Source organism: Bactrocera dorsalis, chromosome 2, assembly GCF_023373825.1.
Source record: "Bactrocera dorsalis isolate Fly_Bdor chromosome 2, ASM2337382v1, whole genome shotgun sequence".
Taxonomy (NCBI): domain Eukaryota; kingdom Metazoa; phylum Arthropoda; class Insecta; order Diptera; family Tephritidae; genus Bactrocera; species Bactrocera dorsalis.
In genome coordinates, this window is record NC_064304.1 from 56,995,370 (window position 1) to 57,021,076 (window position 25,707).

Here is a 25,707-nt window from a genome sequence, read left to right on the forward strand (position 1 = left end):
TCTCTTCATATTCTCTGTATGAGTATGTGAGAGAACTGCTAAAAATGTTAACATTTCACATCGTGAATTCTGAGGTTGTGAGGTGAATTCCGTTTCACAATCCTATGAAATGTTCGCTGTCGAACCTTCACCTTCTCTATGTTTTATGTTCTCTGACTGAGGCTCATTTAGCCACATACATAATAATATTTATAGTCAATTTGGACTTGCATATTTAATAATTTTATTTGATTTTTACATAATTTAGTATACCCTAAATATATTTGTATTATATTCCTTACTAATAGAAATTAAATTTATCACAACAATGTAAACATATGTATGTATGCACATCTTGTATCATATTAATCTTATGTCTCTGCACATGCTCATATCATAATCTTATTATCTGCTCATATAAATGTATGTATTAGGGTGTGTCATTCTGAGGCAACCTTTTTTTTCAACTGAAAAACAGGGTCAACACTTTCGAAAATGTGTAAAAAAAGTCACTCAAAAGATGAGCTCTTAATATTAATATTAAGAGGAGTGACTTTTTTTTACACATTTTCGAAAGTTCAAATCTCGGCAAAATTTATTTTTAATTTTTGCCTTTTATTTTATGGCAAAAGCTAAAAATCATAAATTGAGCATCTTCTGGTGTTTGTTCTAAGAAGTGAGAAAAGTGGCAACATAGGAGCATTTGTCTAAAATATTTTTCCGTGACAAAAATCTGCGTCGATATGTATTCATGCTCATACGTATACATACATACATATTTACGCACGTTGGATGGCGAAGCTGCTACAGGGGCAAGGGAAGGGGTGACAATCGGCGGCCATTCGTTTATTTTTTTCGGCACAGCTTGGATCTTCTGTCAATGTTGTGACAAAGGAGATGCCAAAAGATGCGTGCGGCACTTGTTATTATGAATGTATGTATGTATGTACATATGTATATGGCTCGCATTTGCTTTCATAAACATAAATGTGCCAAAGAAATAATATAAGTATGTATGTACATATGTATATGCCATAGAAATTCTATTGGTACAAATATGGAAATGATAACGAAATAATGCGAATATGCATATGCATGAAGGTCATTAATTTTTTTGAAGAAATGAAAGGAATGAATGGAAGTGTTTATATGAGCACATTTAAGTTCATTTTATAATACAGTAATACCCCGACTTACGCTACCCCGTTTTACGCGAATTCGAAGATACGCGGTTTTTCATTTTGATTGCCGCGCGAATTAAGAATGCTATTTAGGCAATTCTAAAATCTGTGTCCATTTTTTTTCACCTCTGAAATCCAAGGAGAAACCATTTCAGATCCTGAACAAATCGATAGCATAATAGAAGAAGTGGTCGATATCGCCAAGCAATTAAATTTAGAGGTCGATAATGATGACGTTCAAGAATTGCTAGATTCACACAATCAAGAGCTAACAATTGACGAGGTTATAGAAATGCGTAAGTATGAGCAAGATATTGACCAAACTGATTCGCTAGACCCAGTTGAATCGGTAAATCAAATGACAATTGCAAACTTAACAGAAGGGCTCAATTCAATTGAAAAGGGGTTACAAATTTTAGAAAAAATTGATTCTAATGAAGAACGCATTTCTACTACAAAACGAGGGATAAAAAAATTACTGGTATGCTACGAGGAAATTTTACGTGAAAAGAAGAAAAATTTAACTCGTCAGGCAACACTGTTAGAATATATGAAGCCTTCGACATCAAAATAACTTCGGTTTAGCTTACTTTATTCATAACAATGTAATATTTTTTTATTATCCTACACTTTATTAAACATGTTTCTTCTAAATTATTGTTTTCTTTAAACTCTGGTCCCGATTAAACAAACTTTATATGTATTTATATGCAACGTTGAACCCCGACTTACGCGAATTCGACTTACACGGCAACCGCTCGGACCCACCTATCGCGTAAGTCCGGGGTATTACTGTAGTCGAAATTAATGTAATGTTTGAAATAATAATTTATTTAAAATTATTTTTTATTTAATTTTATCACATAAAATTTTTACCATTTTTCGGAAAACAATGGTTCTTATAACACAAAATAATCACGCATATGTGACAATGGTTCATATAATACAATATAAGCATGCATATGTAAGTCACTCAGAGAATGCTTTTTTACATTCTCTGTGTGACTTTGTATATTTTTCTACAAAGCAATTCTCTTTATTTATTCTCAGTCATTTTACATATATTTCTGCCACAGCACGTGCTCAATTCTGCTAAATAGCAGCGAGAACGGCGAATTCCCTATTTTGATTCTATCAGCTCCGTTAGCCGCGCAATCGAACCATCATACAGATTTCGATTTGCACCTTCTCTATACTTTACGTTCTCTGTCTTACCTGCCGTTTTTTCCGCTGCATCCGATTTGAAATCACAACGATTCTAAAGAAGTTTCACTTCAAAAAATATTCTTTTATTTCTTTACGACTTCCAATCTTAAAAAACTTTTAACCTAATATGTCTATTATTAAAAATTATAAAAATTGTCATGCGACAGGAGACGAGAATATAACTACATAATTTTAATTTTAGCAAGAAAATTAACAAAAAAAATATATTGCTACATACCCTGCTTCGAAATTGAACTGTTACTATGAAATGAAGTTAAGGCTTTTGAAATACTATAGAATATAGAAAATTTTACGTGAATTAATAAAATTCATCATAATATTTTCGAAATAATAATTAGAAAGCACAAAAAAATGATTCTCCAACTTCGACAATTGAGATCACAAAATTAAATATTAGAAGATCAAGTTTTGACGTGCGGGCCCAAGCACACAGTGCATGTTTGATGGGTGAAAGTGGTTAACTCTTATTACTAGGCTACATATTATATTTCCCTTTCCATTGTACGTATATTGATAACCTTTTATTAAAAAAATGGACTTTTGGCCAGCTAGTTTTCAATAATAGACCTATGTGCGTTGACTGCTCTCAAATCTTGAAAAGATTCTGGGCTTTTGACTTTAATTAATAACAATCGCAATTAAAAACACTCAGCATTATTTAGAGGAACTGTATATATTCTTCCTCTCCCATCTGTTTGGAAAATGCCAGATCGATTGCTGTTCCTTGTTTACGTTTTTGAAATTAGTGCGAAGGCACATTTCATGTAAAAAGCTTAGGTAGTTCACAATAGGGGTATTCTCTTGCTCTTGCAAAACCCGGTGCACGGTGCAAGCATTGCAAATTTACAACGGCACAACAACAAACACACGCAGAAAAATATTTGCAAGGGCTGTGAAATATGTCAGACCAAAACCCGTGTATATTAGCGTGCAATGTCACGCAAAAATAAAATTGCAACCCTGTTATAGTTGCCATTTTACATAATGACATATAACGTCGTTAAATTGTTGAGAAAGGTAAATTTTAATTAGATTTTATAATTTCTATTTAAATTATAAAGTTTTGTTACAGTTTGTTTTGTTAAAAATGTATGCAGAAGGTGCGCCAATTCACAATAGTCTTGCACAGTAGTCATTTACAATAAATTGACTGAATCAGTCGCTCATATATCACTAGATTCTGCAATGGGTGCTCTCGTGCCCTTGTATATTTCGGTGTAGTATTTTTGCAATCTGCAATCTTGCAAGAGCAAGAGAATACCCCTAATATAACAAATTTATCGCAAATGCATCAGTTTTGCATAATTCGAGAAAAGATGTCAATGTAGTGACTGGTGGTTGTACTGCTTTTTCTAATATACATACATATGTATATGCTTACAATATGTAATTTTTTTTTATCGAAACGTAGCAAAGATATGGTTTTAATTTTACATTTACTTTGTTTTAAAAACTAAATATTACAATATTTGTTATTTGCTTAAAAGACCATGAAACGTTGTTCTTTGCAGTCTGCGCCTGCTATTTCTAGTCTCTCCCAGTTGTCGGGCTTCAGCGTTTACGTTTTTGTAACCTTGTAGCATGTTTCGATGCCGAACCCTTTTTATGCGGAGATCACGATGAGGTAAATCGGAATTCGTATATACCACGGGGCATTTACAATTTTTCGCAAAACTTTGTTTTAAAATGTTTGCTCCGCTTCGATGTAAACGGTGCAGCGCATGTTGAATTCCGTTTGTCCAAATGGGCTTTAACGTTTGGTTGTAGACTAGGATTTTATTTGATGATGGTGATTTCTTGCCGATTAACCAGTTTATTTTTTGCATTTAGCATTTTTGTGTCCATGCATTTTTGTGTCCATAGATAAATCAATTTTACATAAATTTCGTAAATATTATGAAACAAAGTCAACGTACATTTTTATTTTTATTGATAATTTGTTTTTTGACTATGTTAAAGAAAATTTAATAAATATTTGTTATCGACATATTTATTTTCATTTAAGTGTAAAAACATCCTTGAATAATGAAATGTTATAGATTTTCTGACTGTCACTTACAGAATTGCAAAATCGTTTCAAGTCTCAAAAATTGTCTCTAACTTAAAATCTCAAATTTAGAGACTTGAGAGTGTATCACAGTACAGAATCGCACGGTAGGATGAATTTAATAATTACTTTGATTTTCCTTAAATAAATAATTGTGGATTTAATGTTTCTTTGCAAAACCAGGATTACCATATAGGCATTTTATTAAAAAAGTGTTTTTAAAAATAATACTACATTTCTTGAGAGCCATAAACTAGTCTAAGAAAATTTCCTGGGGTAAATTTTTCTTGACCATTTCTTAAACGTTTTTTTTTATGTGAAGTTTTTACATTTCTTGCGAGCTGGATCCTAAGCTACAGCCTGAAAATTTGGTTGGGATAGGGTGGCCTCTTCTTAAGTTATAAAATTGCAGCGAAAAGTGGTATTAATTTTTGTATATTAAATAAATGTGTTCATTTGTACGTCCGAAATATCTGTGTGCACTTGTGTGGAATATTTACCCTTCAAGTTTTTGTTCAAATTTCCTTTTTTTGGCACAAAGATACAATGTTATGTGTAACACACGTTATCTTATTTCCAGTGAGATAACTCACATATTGGCCGATATATGCGGTACAAAGTCATCCGGAAGTTCGAAGATATTTATTGTAAGTGTATGGGGGTAAGGGAAGTATTGGTCCGATTCAATCAATTTTTGACATACAGACATGCCATTATAAGAGAAGGCTTATCCCTTAATTTCAATTATAGACATATAACACACATTGCCCGATTTCAACTATAGGCACCGGGGACTAAATATTCGGTATCTAAGGGGTTGAACAGTTTTATTGGATTTAAACATATTTTGGTCATAGAGTGGAACACAACAAGGACATTATTCGTGCAAAGTTTTATCACGTCATATTAATTTCTCTATGATTTGTTTACTGGAATCTGAACGAATCAAGTGTAATTTAAAATTGTGCCATATGGGAAGTAGGCGTGTTTATTGCTCGATTTCGCTCGATTTTCTCTACATAGTCGGGTCGTTATTATTGTCATTTGTCGGGTCCCGAGATATGGGATTTCACAAAAAAGTAGGTGGTGCCACGCCCATCGTCCAATTTTCATTTCGGCTCCCATAAAGCTTTCTCAAACTAATCCGCGGAAAATTTTTGTGTTTCTGGAGCATATACTTATCGATTTATCGAGCTTTCAGTAGTTTTGAACAGTACTATTACATGGGGAGTGAGCGGAGTTTTATCCGATTTAATCCATTTTCACACTATAGGAGTTTTTGTAATATTAATGGCTGGCTGAATTAGGTTGTTGTCGCCTAAGTGGTTTAGGAGATATGCACATTAAACATATTAGAAGGCTGCCCTACGCCCACTTTTACAAAAATTTGTATCCTTGCTAGTGCGATCTCCTGTGCCAAATTACAGTTTTATATCTTAATTTAGTGCTTGGTTATAACACTTTATAGGTTTTCGGTTAATGGCGATTTGTGAGCGTGGTAGTGTTCTGATTACGCCCATCTACGAACAACAATTTTGTATTAAGGAACCTGCTGTTTAAATGAGTTAAGCATCCGCCCACTCTACTAGGGAAAACTGACTCACCCTAATAAGATAGCTAGATTCACCACAGCTGATGACACCAACACAACTCACCATACTTATACACCCACTCATAAAAAAGGATGGACAAGGAGAAAGCAGATACAATTCGTTCTAGACAAGCCGCCCGGACACAATCGTTTCATACTTTCTCTTCTGTACTGCGCCGCGGAATTCCCACTTGCTTTCGGTCGTCATCCTTCCACCCGCGCCGACAGCGGTCCAACACATCCTTCAGCGCGATATATTAATACTCGTAAGCAAACCATTGTAATGCAAACGGATAACTTTGAATAAAATATACTTTTTAAATATATATTTTTTTTCATTTTTAAACACTCGCGCGAGTGTAAGTGACCAGTGGTTTGTATTCCCCAATAAATTGGGTCGTCAAATATTCATGGTCCTTCGAGCCATTCCGAATGGCACTATTGGTTACGTCAAAGAAAAAAAAATTAAAATTTTGGTGACAAAATTAAAAAAAAGAAAGACGGTACAAACCACAAACTAAAACTAAAACAAAACAAAAATCAGTGCAGTGCAACAAAGTGCAGTGACCAACTGAACAAAACTCAAAAAAATAACAACATCCCTAAATAACATACATAAATACATATACATATGTACTTAATAAACAAAAAAGAAATCAACGAAGGTGCAGTTCACAAACAAACCAAAAAGAAAAAAAAAAAACGATACATATATGTACGTATGACTGTGAAGAGAGTGGAGAAAAGGAAAACAGGAGTGCATTTACAAAATTAAACAAGCAAACAGTGTCAACAAACGAACAAAAACAAAAAAAAAAAAAAGTGCAGTGCTACGAGAGAAAAAAAAAAAAACAAAGCTGCAGTGACAAGAGCATAAACTTACAAAACAAAATATACAAAACAATTTCAATAAACAAAAAAAAAAAAAACCTAAGAACAAACGATAAATCGGGCGCGAAAAACTAAAGCACCAACAAAAAAAAAAAAAAAGGAAAAAAACAAACGGGCGCGATAATTAAAACAAATATACAAACAAACAAAAAAGTATGAGAAGGTAGCTGGAGCACAGGAGGAGAAACGAAGAAGCCAGCCAATTGGAAGACTGTCAGAAGAGGGATTGGCGATAATTCTCATTTATGTATACAATGACACATATGTATTATACCCCCCAAAAAATCCTTGCGGGAAGATAAAGTGAGTTGTATCGTTTCCATTTATTATTGTTGCATTTTATTCACGTTTGTATGTATGCCTAACGTTACAGTTTTATATATGTAATCATATTATAAAACCTGTAATAAAAAATCCGCTTGGTTAATATACAACATAAATTAGATACATAACATAAAAAAAAAACAATAGAAGGCAAAAAAGAATATTCTATTCATGCACATACTTACATACAAAAGTGCTTATGTAATTTTTTAACAAAGGAGAATACCTTTTTTCCATTCCCGTTTTTCTCTCTCTCGCCTGTGCGAAAAAACATAAGTACAAGTATACTCAAGCATAAGACATACAATCTGCCAAGTAATTACCAAACAAAAACAAAATAAGTTTATTTACGAAACAGCATATGATTGCACACCCTACACTGGGTACGACATATCAAATTATTAAATCTTATTTAATTTTCAAAGACAAAAGTTCTCATAATTTCCGTAAATAACTAAACGGAACGGTAATTAAACTCACAAAATACGTTAATTTGGTGCAAATACAAAAAAAAAAAAGAATCAGTTTCACAAAATATAACTAAGTTTATGAACATTATATACACATAAATATATCATTGGTACACCTACAATTGCACCTATATTCCTATACATTACATAATTATACTCAAAGCCCACATCGGCAAACATCCGGCAATACCCCTTGTTTTTTGGCAAACAAAAACAAGCAGGATTGCGTACAAAAGCGAATTGATCTCTCTAACGAGCTCTCAATTGCTTAAGAAAATAAATCAGAAATACATACTAACAGTTCGTGCATACTTAGGCACAAAGCGAATTGATCTCTTTAACGAGCTCTCAATTGCTTAAGAACAAAAACTTTATCATAAAATCACACAAACAATTCGTGCATACTTATGTAAATAGCGCATTGATCTCTTCAACGAGCTCTTAATTCAGTGGTCGGCATTTCTTAGCACAATTGTGCAAACTAACTTCACACGTACGCTTACGCTCTATCGTTCAGTCGTTGTCGAGCCAGCAACGAATTAACATCGTGCAAGACTATAGCGCAAAACCAAATATGTCCTGCGAGAAATATTTTATGATATTAAATGCCTTTGGTGCCTTTTATGTTCCAAGTCTTTAAAAGACAAAAGGGAATATATCCTTAAAAGACATTTTGTTAATTTTCATTATACTATTAATTATTTATAAAATTTGCTTGATTTTAATTCCAATTTCTCACTGGGCTACTTTTTTTTCGTGCTCACCAACACAGTGACAGATCCTCTCATGCCGACCACTGTCTTAATTGCACAAAACATAAGCACATACAAGTCCAAGTATTAGGGTGTACCTAAATAAAAATCATTCGGACATCAAATATTGTAATTAATAAAAAGCGCGGTTTTTAATAACAGTTCATTATTCAAATATATTTTCGAACTAAAATATAAATAAAAAATATTGTTTCGCAAAAATGGTTAATAACGACACCAATCAAAATACACCTGCAGGAGCTACACGCTCAAATCAGGTTGCTAAATTCATTTCACAAAGTGACAGTTTAATAAGATACTGCACTAGATTTGCCTCCTCACCGATTCACGAAAACTCGGAATCGTTACTAGAAATAAAAAATCAAAATCTAAAAAATTTTTGGATTCGCCTCCAAGCGGCTTATGACGCGATTGTAGATTCTGACGATTCAGATCTACCACAAAATTTTAAATTATCTGCTTACGATATTTACGAAAACTGCTTGGACCAATATGAAGAAACGAAAGCTATGATCTCCGATCAATTAAAGCTAATAACAGCAATTGCACCTACTCCCCACAGTAGAGTAGAGCTGCCACAAGAATACAGTCAGAAGCCAAGTTCAGGCATCCAACTCGAGTTGCCCGCATGTGACACAGATACCTTTTACGGAGGTTATGAAGAATGGCCGTCCTTCCGGGGCATGTTCACGGCCGTGTACATAAACCATCCTCAATTATCACAAGCGCAAAAATTGTATCACCTCCGTTACAAAACAAAAGGTCAAGCAGGCATAATAGTCAAACAGTTCGCTCTCAATGACGAAAATTTCAATTTTGCTTGGGAAGCTCTTAAAGCGAGATATGAAAACCAAAGAATACTGGTCGATAAGCAAGTAACGACATTATTAAACTTGCCTAAAATCAAGAAAGAAACAAGTGAAGAATTTGTAAGACTATAATCCACTGTTTCAAATTGTTTGTCGATTCTATCGACATTAAATATTCCCACAGACAGCTGGGACCCAATTCTGGTAAACATTTGCACCGCCGCATTACCAGAAAAGTCGTTACTTCTATGGGAGCAATCGCTCTCATCACGAAGAAAGTGCCCAACGTGGCAACAAATGAAAGATTTTCTCACCACCCAATATGAAATTGCGGAAAGGTTAGAAGAAAAAATACTCAGAACTAAGAACAAACACGACCAAAACGGAAGCTTAAATAGACCCCAAGCTAGAAGCAACAAAAATTTAATCAAAAGCTATTACAAAACGCAAACGTTCATATCAGAACAAAGAAAACAAACGTCATGCGAACTATGTAAAAGAGGGCATAGGCTTATATCTTGCGAAAAGTTTAAAGACTTAAAAGTTAACGAACGAAATAATTTTGTCAGGTCAAAAAGACTTTGCACAAATTGCCTCTCACATGCGCACACATATAAAAATTGCAAAAGAAAATTCAATTGCATCTATTGCCACAAAAGGCATCATTCTATGTTGCACTTTAATAACTATCCCATCTCACCCTATAAAAGCGCTAATAAATCAAGAACCACGGGATTAATTGCAAACACAAATCCAGAAAACCAAAATTTTAAAAATAGCCAAGAGACACCATGTTGCTCAAAGGCACAAAAAGTTCAAACGCTGCACAGCGAAACACAAAGTGGACCAGTTTCAAAACTAGTTACCACCATACCAAAAAAAGGTCACTATAATAACAAATGCCTTAATTCACAATTAAGGAAATTTCAAAAGCCAAGAAAAATTCTCCCTATAATAAACAAAACTCTCGAAGGTCAGTATTGTGAAGACTTCTCCAAAGCCACAACTACTCGACCAAATAATGGCCGGTACGTCGTACGACTACCACTAGAGCCACAATTTTCCAATACCTCACATATTGGTAGGAAAAACAAAGTAAAATTTCGGTCTAACAATATTAAAAACTCAAATATATGTTACTTTTCGACCCCGCAGGATGGCTTTCGCCAATAACGGAAAAAAAAAACAATCCTGAATAAATCCTAGAGCGGTGGCGGGCTACTAAACGCCAAATTAGTGCATATGCACTTAAACATAAAATAAAACAAAAGTGTCTCGAAAAGTAAAAACACAAAAAAATCGACACTTTTCATACAATATTGCCCCACAGAGGCCTAAATTGTAAAATAGAAAAAAAACTAAAAAAAGCAGATAATAGCGATATCCCCTACATAAGCGCTCCTCATAAGGGTAGTTGGTGAGAATCTGTTGTAAAGCATGAACATCCCACTTAAAAAATTTTAATTCTAATGAAGCCGTTCGCAATTACCGGCCACTCTCTCGCAAGATCCCTCTATTGTCACAGTCCGAACTCCAGGGCTAAGGAGTACCCATTCTGGCTATATCTGAGCCAGGCGTGGAGTTACTATCCTTCATAAGCCCAGAATAAATTAAATGCAAACAATTGCCGATCGCACAGAAAAGGCAAATAACAAATAATCCACTTAATAAAACGATAAAACAAAAAACCGCAAACACAAAAGGTTGTCAGTCAAATCAAATAAACCCGCAAATATAGTTGCTTCTCTTAAGCACCTACCCGCATATTAAAATGCACATTCAAATATATGTGGCATGTTTAAAACCAAAATCCGTTCTCTACACACACGGATAAATACGAATGTATTACAACTCCATCTGCTGTCAGAACGTATTCCGCGCTTTGGCTACTCTACCAGCAGTACGCCGAAATACATAAATGCAACATACTTGTATATACGCAATACTAGGCAAAATATTCGCCTAGGGGGCCCAGGATGTTTAAATGAGTTAAGCATCCGCCCACTCTACTCGGGAAAACTGACTCACCCTAATAAGATAGCTTGGTTCACCACAGCTGATGACACCAACACAACTCACCATACTTATACACCCACTCATAAAAAAGGATGGACAAGGAGAAAGCAGATACAATTCGTTCTAGACAAGCCGCCCGGACACAATCGTTTCATACTTTCTCTTCTGTACTGCGCCGCGGAATTCCCACTTGCTTTCGGTCGTCATCCTTCCACCCGCGCCGACAGCGGTCCAACACATCCTTCAGCGCGATATATTAATACTCGTAAGCAAACCATTGTAATGCAAACGGATAACTTTGAATAAAATATACTTTTTAAACATATAACTTTTTTCATTTTAAACACTCGCGCGAGTGTAAGTGACCAGTGGTTTGTATTCCCCAATAAATTGGGTCGTCAAATATTCACCTGCATACCAAGTTTCATCAAGATATCTCAATTTTTACTCAAGTTACAGCTTGCACGGACAGACGGAAGGAAAGATAGACAGTCAACCGGATTTCAACTTTATTCGTCACCCTGATCATTTATATATACAACTTGTATATAACTCTATATCTATCTCGTTCAGTTTTATGTGATACGTACAACCGTTAGGTGAACTATACTATAATACTCTGTAACAACGGGTTACAAGAGTATAAAAATACTACTATAATACTTCTTAAAATTACGCCTAATTTGCTTATATCTGTTGTTACCGAAAATAACGTAATATTTAATACCTAAAATTTTATGTATACATACTTGCCGATGCAGCTATTATACATATGTATATAAAACATTAATTATTAAATAAGTGAACGTATCAAAATATTTTAATATTTGCCTAGAGTGAGGTCCACTGTTTTTAATTAAATTAATTTTTTCCCGGTTTTATATCGCAGATAAGGTGGGAGCCTGATTTAGAAGCTTCAAAAAATCGATTTTTTTTCTTGCTTAAATCTCTTTAAAAATAATCTAAGAATATGTCCTCAAAGTTTTAGATGAGAATTTGAAATATTTGCGAAGCTAGAAGAAAAATAGTGACCGAGCGTATAGCAGATATATGAGCGTTTGGGCAGAAAGCGAAAACTTTGACGCGGGATTTCTCGGTTTTTCATTTGTACGATTTTTATTAATTGGTGGGCAGGATAGAAAAAAAAACTAACGTCGTATGGAATTGGGGCAAAGTTTATTATCTTTGGCATTAAATTATCGTCTAGTTAAACTAAAAAAATATATAACTATAAACCCACTCCCACTTTATTTAAAAAGTACAATATTTAAAGTTATCCGCGGGTGGAATGATGACGATCGAAGCAAAAGTGTATGAAACGATTGTGGATGGGCGGCTTGTGTAGAACGAATTGAATGAGCTTTCCCGTTGTCCATTGCTCCATTGTCCATTTGTTATATTGGTATTGTGTTGTAGTGTCATCAGCTGTGGTGCATTAAGCTGTCTTGTTATTAAGCGCCAGTTTTACCGGGTAGAGTGGATGGATTTTTAACTCATTTAATCACAACCCCTTGTTAGATTTTATTTGGAAGATGATGGCCGCCTATAAATATACTTGTATAATTATCAATATAAAGGGTGATTTTTTAAGAGCTTGATAACTTTTTAAAAAAAAAAAAACGCATAAAATTTGCAAAATCTCATCGGTTCTTTATTTGAAACGTTAGATTGGTTCATGACATTTACTTTTTGAAGATAATTTCATTTAAATGTTGACCGCGGCTGCGTCTTAGGTGGTCCATTCGGAAAGTCCAATTTTGGGCAACTTTTTCGAGCATTTCGGCCGGAATAGCCCGAATTTCTTCGGAAATGTTGTCTTCCAAAGCTGGAATAGTTGCTGGCTTATTTCTGTAGACTTTAGACTTGACGTAGCCCCACAAAAAATAGTCTAAAGGCGTTAAATCGCATGATCTTGGTGGCCAACTTACGGGTCCATTTCTTGAGATGAATTGTTGTCCGAAGTTTTCCCTCAAAATGGCCATAGAATCGCGAGCTGTGTGGCATGTAGCGCCATCTTGTTGAAACCACATGTCAACCAAGTTCAGTTCTTCCATTTTTGGCAACAAAAAGTTTGTTAGCATCGAACGATAGCGATCGCCATTCACCGTAACGTTGCGTCCAACAGCATCTTTGAAAAAATACGGTCCAATGATTCCACCAGCGTACAAACCACACCAAACAGTGCATTTTTCGGGATGCATGGGCAGTTCTTGAACGGCTTCTGGTTGCTCTTCACCCCAAATGCGGCAATTTTGCTTATTTACGTAGCCATTCAACCAGAAATGAGCCTCATCGCTGAACAAAATTTGTCGATAAAAAAGCGGATTTTCACATTTCGAACCGAACACTGATTTTGGTAATAAAATTCAATGATTTGCAAGCGGTGCTCGTTAGTAAGTCTATTCATGATGAAATGTCAAAGCATACTGAGCATCTTTCTCTTTGACACCATGTCTGAAATCCCACGTGATCTGTCAAATACTAATGCATGAAAATCCTAACCTCAAAAAAATCACCCGTTATATGGAAAGAAAGGCAAACTTACCATAGCGTCAGCGTGAGCTTTGTATATAAGGTGCTCCCCACCTTCAATGGTGTTTTTTCTGACGACACGGAAAGCAAGCTTTGTAACAGAAGTTGCTCCTCACTCACCACATCCGAAATTTAAAATAAGTATTAAATAATTTTAAAATATTATAATTCTATTTCACTATTTCCGTTTTACTATTTCCTTTTGCCGAGATTCCATCCTATTAAGGGTTTCCAAAATTTCCTGCAGTATTATCGAAGTATTTGCATTTTTATTGGGTTCAAATTGGGTGGTTCGGCGATGTAAAAACGGCTCTTTTCTTCTTCTATAAAGAAGAATACAATTATTAGAATGAAATACATAAAATAAATTCGTTTTCCCATCTCGATGTCTTGCAACAATCCTCATTGTACACCAAAAATGAAAAATCCATTTATCTATGTAAAATTATAAGATAAATTATGTAATATATCCCTATTGGGATATAGAAATACTTTAATTCTAAATAACCTAACCTAATCCAGATGAGGACGTCAAAGGCTTTCTAAAAACACCACCAACTTTTGTTAAAATAACACAACCAAAAGTATCTGGTTGTTTTTTTTCGTTGAATATTTTCGAATATCATATTTTATAGCAAAAAAAAAAAAAATTTGCCAGAATCCGTAAAATTTCTTCTTTCTTCTATTCTTGAATATAAGTATAATTGCTGCAAAATCTTATTGGGGTTATTAATAGTTATTTTCATATATTACATATGATTAAAAAAAATTATTTATGCCGAAAAATTATCTGGATGCCCCTATTTTTGAACGCAATCAATTAAATGCAAGAGACAATGCAGAAACTAACTAAATGTTCTCCCTAAAAATTACTAAATAACTTAACAAATTCTTTCAACATTTCATAAGCAAGAGTGGATTCTGCGCAACTTAGAAGGCGAAAACCGGATTGTAGCAAAAGAAAATTATAATATAAATTGCCCAGTAAGCTATATTTTAACAGAAATAAACCCGAATATAATAAAAACTGACTGTTGACTTACAGTTGCTTATTTTGTCCACATCTCTACTGTGTCCGAAAATTTCAGAGAGAGCGTAGTTGTTAATATACAATATTCTTATTAATTTTTGTTACGTTCCTTCTCTTAACAAGCAACTGGAGAAGTTTTTTAGTAACCAATAAATCAACTAAATGCATGGGTTCTAACGGAAATTGAGAAACCATGTGAATATATACAGATTCTAGCAAATTTTCATTCTGCTTAAGTTCGATTAAATGATGACTTATATCTAATCTAATCATAAAAGAACTATCATTCCTAAATTCTCTATTCTTTATAAATCTTTTCCCGAAGGCATTTAGAGAAGCAATTCTTCCCGGCTTGTGACTTACACCAGTTACAAAAATCTGCGAGCTGGTGCGTCACATGCAAAAAGCCTAACACTTAACTCCTTTAAATTCTGCATAGATCCTACTTTAACTCCGTTTTCTTGCAAGACACTCCAGCTCTGAAAATATTCGAAGCAGAGGAAGAGGAAGACCACCACTCCGTTGGATGGACCTGGCTACGCTTGGAATATTCAATTGACGCCACGTACCGAAAAGAAGAAACGACTGGCGCGCTGTTGTCAACTCGGCTATAATCGCGTAAGCGGTGTCTGCGCCAATTAAGAAGAAGAAGAAGAAGCTACATATCTAATTTTTACTACCTTCGGATGTAGTCTTTGCACTTAACGTCAGGCTTTTAATACTTGCTCTATGTAAGGTTTGCAAAAGGTCTGTTGAACTCTCTTGGGATGTGTTATTTAACAGCACATGTCTTCAATCCCTGACAAAGTTCTTCACTAACATCTTTGTCCTTTGTTTCCACACAAACGTCAACCTCGTCATCTTCAAACAAAACTCAGTCATTTTCTCTATCACTATTATACTATACTCGTGTTCTTCTTCAATATCTAAACTCCTTAATGTTTCTCCACAGCTATCTGTTACATCACAGAATCTGTTAGCCCTTAAACGCCTGGCAGTTCTCCTAAATGCTTATATATCTCCTGATGTTTCTTCATGGTCACTTGTTTTATTTCATAAAACTTAAATTTAATATTGCTAACTTTTTATCAACATTTAAATCAAATAAAATTGTAATAAAGATTTAAAATTTCCAGCACTTATTAATTATTACTACTTTCACAATAGTCAAGTTAAAACGTAAATGACTGCAAAGCTCACACATAAGCAGCGACTGAGCTACAAGATAACGAATATAGCAAAGAAACATGTGACGTGATATAATATTTAAAAATCCATGTTTATACAAGTTAAATACCAATAAGTTTAACACTTGCATAATATCCAAGTGGCTGTTGCACTTGAATATTCTGAAAAACATGAACTAAAATTATAAAGAATTGCTGCCGCTTAAAATTGTAAAGAACTGCTGCCGCTTCAACCGCAAGGAATTTCTAGGAATATAACACATTCCAGGAATGTCCACAGTTCTGCCGCCTTCGCCAGCAAAACCAACGTCGCTGCCGAAAACCCACAGCTAGATCAGGGTATTACTAAGAATTGTTAAGAAAAGAAAGATTAGTTCTGACAGAACATTCAATAAAGAAACTCCTTTAATTTAAAAGTTTTATTTTAAAAATATTAACTGGCGCCCGAGCAGGAACCAACAGAGTGTAAAACAATACTGTTGGCCAACCAAATGAATTATTAGGAATGTTCTAATTATTGGAACGGAGACATCTTAAAGGTCGGCAACCAATAACTACTGACCCATCGGTAGACTGCACGTTTTGTCAGGTCAGCCCGCAGAACATCGCCAACTGAAGTGTGTGTTACAGGATCCAAGTAGAAAGCGAAAAGGAAGACATCCGGACCCCGAGGAGGAGCAGCCACATCAATAAGATAATGTAAGTTAGTGAATAAGTGAATAAGAATCCAAGGTGAAAAAATTAACCTAAATAATTTAAGTGAAAGAGTTAAAGCAAATAATAGAATAATAGAAAGAAATTTGATAGTGAAGTGACCAAAAGAATTTACTCAAATTCAAGGAAAGTTATTTTAATAAATAAATAAATAAAATATTTTGAAAAAAATACACTGAAAAAATTTGCAAAACCTAAGTAATAAATAAATTCTTTTAATGATCAAACTTAACATTAATAATTTTAAAATTTAAAAGAAAACAAAAAATAATAAACAATTAAATTTGTACATTTCAAATTACATAATAATTTTTACATTACAAATAAATTATAATATTCTCAATTATTACTAAGTGTAATGCGGAGAATTTACGATATAACCCATTTAGTGCGCGGACTAAAATTAAAATTTCGACCTTCAAAATTTTTTAAATCAATTCCTAACACAGTTAACTCAATCAAACCGGCTTTTTTAAACCCACAAGAAGCTCAACAACAAGATAGAGTAATACAAAGGCAGGAAGTTCATCAACAAAATATAAATATTGCAAATGCTGAAATTCAAGAAACTGTTAGACAAATTTTGTCCGAACAGAAACAAATTTGTTACGTCAGACTCAAACCAACACTTTTGATTTTACTAATACAAAGAGTCAGGGAGTTAATGTTGAACATTTAAGAAATTTAGATGACTTAGATAAAGTACCGGACATTGTTAAAAATCTACGCGAATTTTCAGGCAACCCAGCTGAATTTGGGTCGTGGTGAAAGGGAGTAGATAGGATTTTACAAACATATGAGCACACTAGAGGCTCCCCTAAATATTTCGGTATATTGCACACAATTCGCAATAAAATTATCGGAAATGCCGATATTGCCTTAGAATCTTCCCTTAAACTGGACTGCCATATCTAAATGCCTCACACTACACTTTGCAGATAAAAGAGATTTGAGCACTCTAGAATACCAAATGACTACAATAGTTCAGGGCCCTAACGAGTCTGTTGAAGACTTCCACCAAGCCGTTTATTAACATGTGTCATTAATATTAAATAGAATTGGTAGCATGGACTTAAATTTAGAATCTCAACAACTTATGACCCAGCTATATAGAGATAAAGCTCTAGACACCTTTGTCAGAGGACTACATGGAGACTTGTCACGACTTTTGGGTATGCAAGAACCCACAGACTTACCAAATGCACTACATCTTTGCTTGAAATTACAAAATCAACCTTTCAGGTCCAATTATGCAATGAATAAAAGGCAACAATTAAATGTATCAATCATCAGAACGACCCCCACCAATGCACAGGCAAACCCAAATCCATAGTAATCTAATTTACAACCCAGACCATTTTTCTCATCAAATATGGCTCCTCAGCCAATACCATTCTTATTGTCCAGACAAAATAATACTAATTTTGGACAGTTTCAACAAAGACCATTCTTTTCGGATGTAGGCAGTCAATTTGGACCGATTCCACCATACCAACAACGCTGTCCTTTTAAACCTAAACCACAAGCAAGGCCAGAGCCGATGGACATCGACAAGAGCATTCACACTTATCAAATCAATTACATCAATAGACCACATCCCTTGGAGGTCGCTAAAAGACCCCCTATATCACTCATGTCACATAACGAGCTGAATAAAAGGCAGGGAAACTTTAATATCGAAACATAACAGACAGACTCGACTTCAGACATAGAAGAACCAGAAATGTCTGTATATGAACAGAATGTAGCTGCTCAATAAGGTCAAACTGACTTTGACCAGACGTTAATTGAGTACACCGAGCTAGTAGAAAACCAAGACAATGAATACCAATATATCAATTTGTTAGAATAACGGACTCCTCACTTCCATATGAATGTAAGTCGAGGAGTGGGCAAATTTTAAAAATTTTAATAGACACTGGGTCAACCAGAAATTATATTCAATCAAAATTAGTCTCTGTAGGAGGCAACACTCAAATAACCCATCATAAACTACCCCAGTCAAATCATTATATGTGCAATGCTTCAACTTTAATTATTTTAAAAAGAAACAATGAAAGAATGTGGAATTTTTTTCTTATCTTTTATAATTAAAAGTACTAAACATTACATAACAAAATTATATTCAAATATTTTTCTTAAATAAAAAAAAAAAATATTTTATGAAACTTCCATATCAAATAAAGGGTGATTTTTTAAGAGCTTGATAACTTAAAACGCATAAAATTTGCAAAATCTCATCGGTTCTTTATTTGAAACGTTAGATTGGTTCATGACATTTACTTTTTGAAGATAATTTCATTTAAATGTTGACCGCGGCTGCGTCTTAGGTGGTCCATTCGGAAAGTCCAATTTTGGGCAACTTTTTCGAGCATTTCGGCCGGAATAGCCCGAATTTCTTCGGAAATGTTGTCTTCCAAAGCTGGAATAGTTGCTGGCTTATTTCTGTAGACTTTAGACTTGACGTAGCCCCACAAAAAATAGTCTAAAGGCGTTAAATCGCATGATCTTGGTGGCCAACTTACGGGTCCATTTCTTGAGATGAATTGTTGTCCGAAGTTTTCCCTCAAAATGGCCATAGAATCGCGAGCTGTGTGGCATGTAGCGCCATCTTGTTGAAACCACATGTCAACCAAGTTCAGTTCTTCCATTTTTGGCAACAAAAAGTTTGTTAGCATCGAACGATAGCGATCGCCATTCACCGTAACGTTGCGTCCAACAGCATCTTTGAAAAAATACGGTCCAATGATTCCACCAGCGTACAAACCACACCAAACAGTGCATTTTTCGGGATGCATGGGCAGTTCTTGAACGGCTTCTGGTTGCTCTTCACCCCAAATGCGGCAATTTTGCTTATTTACGTAGCCATTCAACCAGAAATGAGCCTCATCGCTGAACAAAATTTGTCCGAAAAAAAAAAAAAAAAACGAACACTGATTTTGGTAATAAAATTCAATGATTTGCAAGCGTTGCTCGTTAGTAAGTCTATTCATGATGAAATGTCAAAGCATACTGAGCATCTTTCTCTTTGACACCATGTCTGAAATCCCACGTGATCTGTCAAATACTAATGCATGAAAATCCTAACCTCAAAAAAATCACCCGTTATTTATATGTGCAAAAAATTATTTCAATTCAAGCAAAAATTTTTTTATTTATAAATAAAATAGTTTTGAATTTGTTAATAAGGGATTGTATTACCCTTATGTATCTTCACCAATTGGACACGATGAGGCATTGACTCCACCAGTTTTTTTAGTATTGACATATCAATTTTGTCCCATTCGGCCACAATGGCATGCTTTAGTTGCTTAAGGCTGTCATATTGCTTGGAAGATGCATAAATTTTGCCTGAAACAATTCCCCATAGATCCCCGATCGGATTCAGATCTGGACTTAAGTCAGGCCACTCCAGCAATTCAATTTTCCGAGAGTTAAAGAACGCCTTTGTCTTATTCGCAACATGGATCGGTGCATTGTCTTGCTGAAAAATCCATTCATCGCCATGTAAATCACCAGCAAAATCAAGGAGTTCGGTTTCCAGCAAATCAATGTAGATTTCTGCATTCATTTTGCCTGGAACAAAGCATATTTTGGACTTGCCTTTTGATGAAAATGCTGCCCATACCATTAGCGATCCACCACCGTGAACGCGTTTATGGCATGCCTCCCGTGGGCGTCCTAAATCCCTCCAATATTTATGAAGACCATCTGGCCCATCCAAATTAAGTTTTTTTTCGTCACTGAATACCAAAGATTCGAATTCTTCATCCCAAAATTTATACTTCTCATAAAATGTAATTCGTGCATTTTTATGACGTTGCTTTAGTCATGGCTTAGGCACTCGATTTTCATATTTAAGGCATAAATCTTTTCTTATTATTTGATGCACATGTTGTTTAGTCACATCTAGACCAAGTTCCACTTTTATTTTCCTGCAACTCATATGGCTATTGGTTGCTAGTTGCTGAATCCGCCGTTTGGTCCTGCCATCAATGGTACCTATACGACCACTATGCTTAGTAACTCCATAGTTATCTGGATTTTTCAGAAAGTTTGTTATTGTGTTCCGATGCCTCTTTACAGAAAAAGCAATTTGGCATTTTCCTACTAATTCAAAAAATGTAATTTACTTTTGTCGTCTTAAACCTTTAATCAGGTACTGTTACTTACTTAAAAATTTGTATCTCCGCTTTTTCAACTGATATGTTTACTTGGCACCAATCAGAGCACAAATAGTTCATTTTGCACATATGTATACATATTTTATACGTAAGTTGCGACTTACTTCATTAGAAATAACGGTACTATGAATACGGTGCGGGCATGAATTTTTTAAATGACGCTAAACCATAAGGTAATAGAAAATATGCATACCAAAAATTTTTGCCGACCTGTTAGTAGAACATAAATTACAGAGAAAAACAATTTGGCACATATAATTATTTGACTGAGGTAGCTAATTTGTTTGGCGATTCAATAATAAAATTCTTTTTATTACCCAGACTTAAAACATTTGTCGCGATATTGAGTTTGAAAGAGCTTGGTGCTGTAATAATTACGCGTAATAAAACAATGTCTCTAAAAAGTGGTAACATAAATCCAACAAAAGAAAAAAAATTGAACAAGCAAAAGTTATAATGCTCAGAATAGACTATCATTAAAGTAATCTAAAAACAGAACTAAATACAGTGGCCATATAAAGGAGCGCAAGTTTGGTGTGGGATTCGTTGTTGGAGAGAAACTCCGTCGCCGAGTACTATCATTCACTCCGGTGAATGATCGTCTAGCCACAATCCACATCAAAGCGAGGTTCTTCAACATATCGCTGATGGGCAAAGAAGGTATCTTTGGTACTACGGTCGGTAAATTCAGCCTCCACGAGGAAACATCTCCACATGGGTTGAGGCTGATCGACTTCGCCGGGGCCCGAAATATGATTATCTGTAGTACTATATTCCAGCATAAGAAGATTCATCAAGTTACCTGGCTGTCTCCGGATTGAAAAACCATCAACCAGATCGATCATGTTGTGATAGACGGAAGACACGTCTTCAGTGTTTTAGATGTGGGTGCGCTCCTAGGTCCTAACATCGACTCGAACCACTATCTTGTTGCAGCCAAAATTCGCACCCGCCTCTGTGCAGCAAAAAACGCACGCCAACAAATACAAGGAAGGCTCGACGTTGAGAAGCTGCAATCACAACAGACAGCCGAATAATTTTCTACTCGGCTTGCACTCCTGCTCCCTGAGAGCACTCGTCAACAACACGGTATAAGTGAACTGTGGGACGGCATTTCAAACTCCTTACGTACAGCTACGACCGAAACCATTGGTTTTCGGAAAGTGCAAAAGAACAGCTGGTACGACGAAGAGTGCCGTGTCGCAGCGGAGAGAAAACAGACTGCCTACCTTGCAACGTTACGATCGACCACAAAACGTGCGGGATGGGATAGAAACCGAGAGTTGAAAAGGGTAGCGAGACGCATTTACAGACAGAAAAAGAAAGAGGCCGAAATGCGTGAGTTCGAAGAGCTTGATAAGTTGGCCGACAGGGGTAAAGCTCGAAAATTCTACAAAAAATGCGGCGGCTTACAGAAGGTTTCAAGACCGGAGCATACTCTTGTAGAACCCCCCAAGGTGATGTAGTCACCGATGCCCAGAACATACTTAAATTATAGAGGGAATACTTCTCCAGCCTGCTGAAGGGCAGTGAACACACAACGCCAGGAGAAGACGAACTCGATTCCCCAATCGATGACGATGGAGAAGACGTTCCATTGCCCGACCAAGAAGAAGTTCGAATAGCAATTACCCGCCTGAAGAATAACAAAGCGGAGGGGGCGGATGGATTGCCAGCCGAGCTATTCAAACACGGCGGCGAAGAACTGATAAGGAGCATGCATCAGCTTCTTTGTAAGATATGGTCCGACGAAAGCCTGCCAAACGATTTGAATTTAAGTGTGCTATGCCCAATCCATAAAAAAGGAGACCCCACAATCTTCGCCAACTACCGTGGGATACGCCTCCTCAACATCGCATATAAGGTTCTATCGAGCGTATTGTGTGAAAGATTAAAGCCCACCGTCAACAAACTGATTGGACCTTATCAGTGTGGCTTTAGACCTGGCAAATCAACAACCGACCAGATATTCACCATGCGCCAAATCTTGGAAAAGACCCGTGAAAGGAGAATTGACACTCACCACCTCTTCGTCGATTTTAAAGCTGCTTTTGACAGCACGAAAAGGAGCTGCCTTTATGCCGCGATGTCTGAATTTGGTATCCCCGCAAAACTAATACGGCTGTGTAAACTGACGTTGAACAACACTAAAAGCTCCGTCAGAATCGGGAAGGACCTCTCCGAGCCGTTCGATACCAAACGAGGTTTCAAACAAGGCGACTCCCTATCGTGCAATTTCTTTAATCTGCTGCTAGAGAAAATTATTGGGGCTGCAGAACTTAATCGAGCAGGTACAATCTTTTATAAGAGTGTACAGCTGCTTCCGTATGCCGATGATATTGATATCATTGGCCTCAGCACCCGCGCCGTTAGTTCTGCTTTCTCCAGACTGGACAAGGAAGCAAAACAAATGGGTCTGGTAGTGAACGAGGGCAAAACGAAATATTTCCTGTCATCAAACAAACAGTCGTCGTACTCTCGACTTGGCTCTAACGTCACTGTTGACAGTTATAACTTTGAAGTTGTAGATAATTTGGTCTATTTGGGAACCAGTATTAACACCATCAACAACGTCAGCCTAGAAATCCAACGCAGGATAACTCTTGCCAACAGGTGCTACTTCGGACTGAGTAGGCAATTGAGAAGCAAAGTCCTCTCTCGACGAACAAAAACCAAACTCTATAAGTCACTTGTAATACCCGTCCTGCTATATGGTGCAGAGGTTTGGACGATGACAACATCTGATGAGTCGACGTTGCGAGTTTTCGAGAGAAAAGTTCTGCGAAAGATTTATGGTTCTTTACGCGTTGGCCACGGCGAATATCGCATTTGATGGAACGATGAGCTGTACGAAATATATGACGACATTGACATAGTTCAGCGAATTAAAAGACAGCGGCTACGCTGGCTAGGTCATGTTGTCCGAATGAATGAAAGTATTCGACGCTATACCCGCCGGGGGAAGCAAATGAAGAGGAAGACCTCCACTCCGTAGGAAGGACCTGGTGGAGAAGGACCTGGCTGCGCTTGGAATATCCAATTGGCGCCACGTAGCGAAAAGAAGAAACGACTGGCGCGCGGTTGTTAACTTGGCTATAATCGCGTAAGAGGTGTACACGTCAATTAAGAAGAAGAATCGACTACTGGATACTAAACAGTGTCACAATAGCAGAAAAATACCCCATACATAACCCGGACATAAATGGAGTACTTTCACAACTAGGCGCTAACAAGTTATTTTCCGTGTTGGACAGCATGAGTGGGTTTTATCAAATTCTTTTGAAAGAAAGTGATATTAAGAAAACAGCATTCTCGATAAATAACGGAAAGTATAAATTTACAAGACTTCCATTTGGACTGAAAAATGTTCCTTCTATATTTCAACGCACTCTTGATGATATTCTCAGAGAACTTATAGGTAAAATTTGCTACATCTACATAGACGATATAATTCTTTTTAGTAAGGACGAACAAACGCATTGTAAAGATCTTGATATAATATTCCAAACGTTAAACTCCGCAAATATTAAATGTCATGAGTGTGAATTCTTTAAAACTAAAGTTGAATTTCTTGGATTCGTTATATCAAACAAGGACATAGAGACAAATCCCAACAAGGTAAAAGCCATAGCTAATTACCCACGCCCCAAGACACTTAAGGAATTAAGATCTTTCTTGGGGCTATCAGGATATTATAGGAGATTCATTAAGGGGTATGCAATAATTGCCAAACCGCTCACAGCATTGCTGAGAGGAGAGGACGGACGAATATCAAAAGGGCCTCATCAAAGAAACTAATACAACTCAATGACGAAGCCTTAAAAGCGTTCGAACAGCTGAAAAATACTCTAATTTCTGACGATGTAATCTTACATTATCCTGATTTTACTAAAGAATTTGTACTAACAACTGATGCTTCTGATTATGCAATAGGAGCAGTCCTTTCTCAAGCCGATAGACCAATAGCATTTATATCAAGAACCTTATCAAAGACCGAAGAAGGTTATGAAACTGCGCGTAAAGAAATGTTGGCCATAATATGGGCTGTAAAGTCTTTTAATGGTTACCTATATGGCGGATCTAAAGTAAAGAGTTATGTAGACCACAAACTCTTTACGCACAAACCCCTTGCGATTGCAACTGGAAAGGCAGTATAGCGGTTAGAAGATGGAAATCTTACTTGGGGGCCTATTCTTTCGATCGTAAAAAAAATACTCGAATTCGGATTTTGTACATTCTGTAACTCGATTTTCGGATTTTCAAGCCAATTTTCGGATAAAATATTCGATAGCTTTTGAATTGTAGAAAGCAAAAACGAAAATTGTACGTATTTATTCTGGCACAGGATGGTACAACTTTCTCATAATTATAAATTAGATCCGAATTTCGAATAGAATACATTTTCGAATCGAGTTACAGAATAGGGCCACTGGACGAATATGACAGAGAATTACTTTACAAACCCGGCAAAGAAAACGTAGTAGCTGACGCGCTATCTCGAATGCCTAAATAAAACAAAATCATCCTAATATTGATACCCCGATTAATGCATTTAAAAATCAGATACATATTTATTCATAAAGAAAATCCATCCGACTACAAGTTTACACTACCCTTCCCAACATTTCACAGACACATAATTTCCAAACCGAACTTTTCTGACACTGAATTAATTGAAATATTAAAAAAATATCTTAAGCCGTCCGTCATAAATGGAATCTACACAACAGAAGATTTAATGGGAAAAATATA

The 25,707-nt window shown here is 35.9% G+C and overlaps 1 protein-coding gene across 2 annotated transcripts in view; it reads left to right on the plus strand.

The window, feature by feature from the left end:
* LOC105234165 (abnormal spindle-like microcephaly-associated protein homolog) overlaps positions 1 to 25,707 on the plus strand; it is a 347,510-nt gene that overhangs the window by 64,409 nt on the left and 257,394 nt on the right. The gene's annotated exons all lie outside the window — the stretch shown is intronic.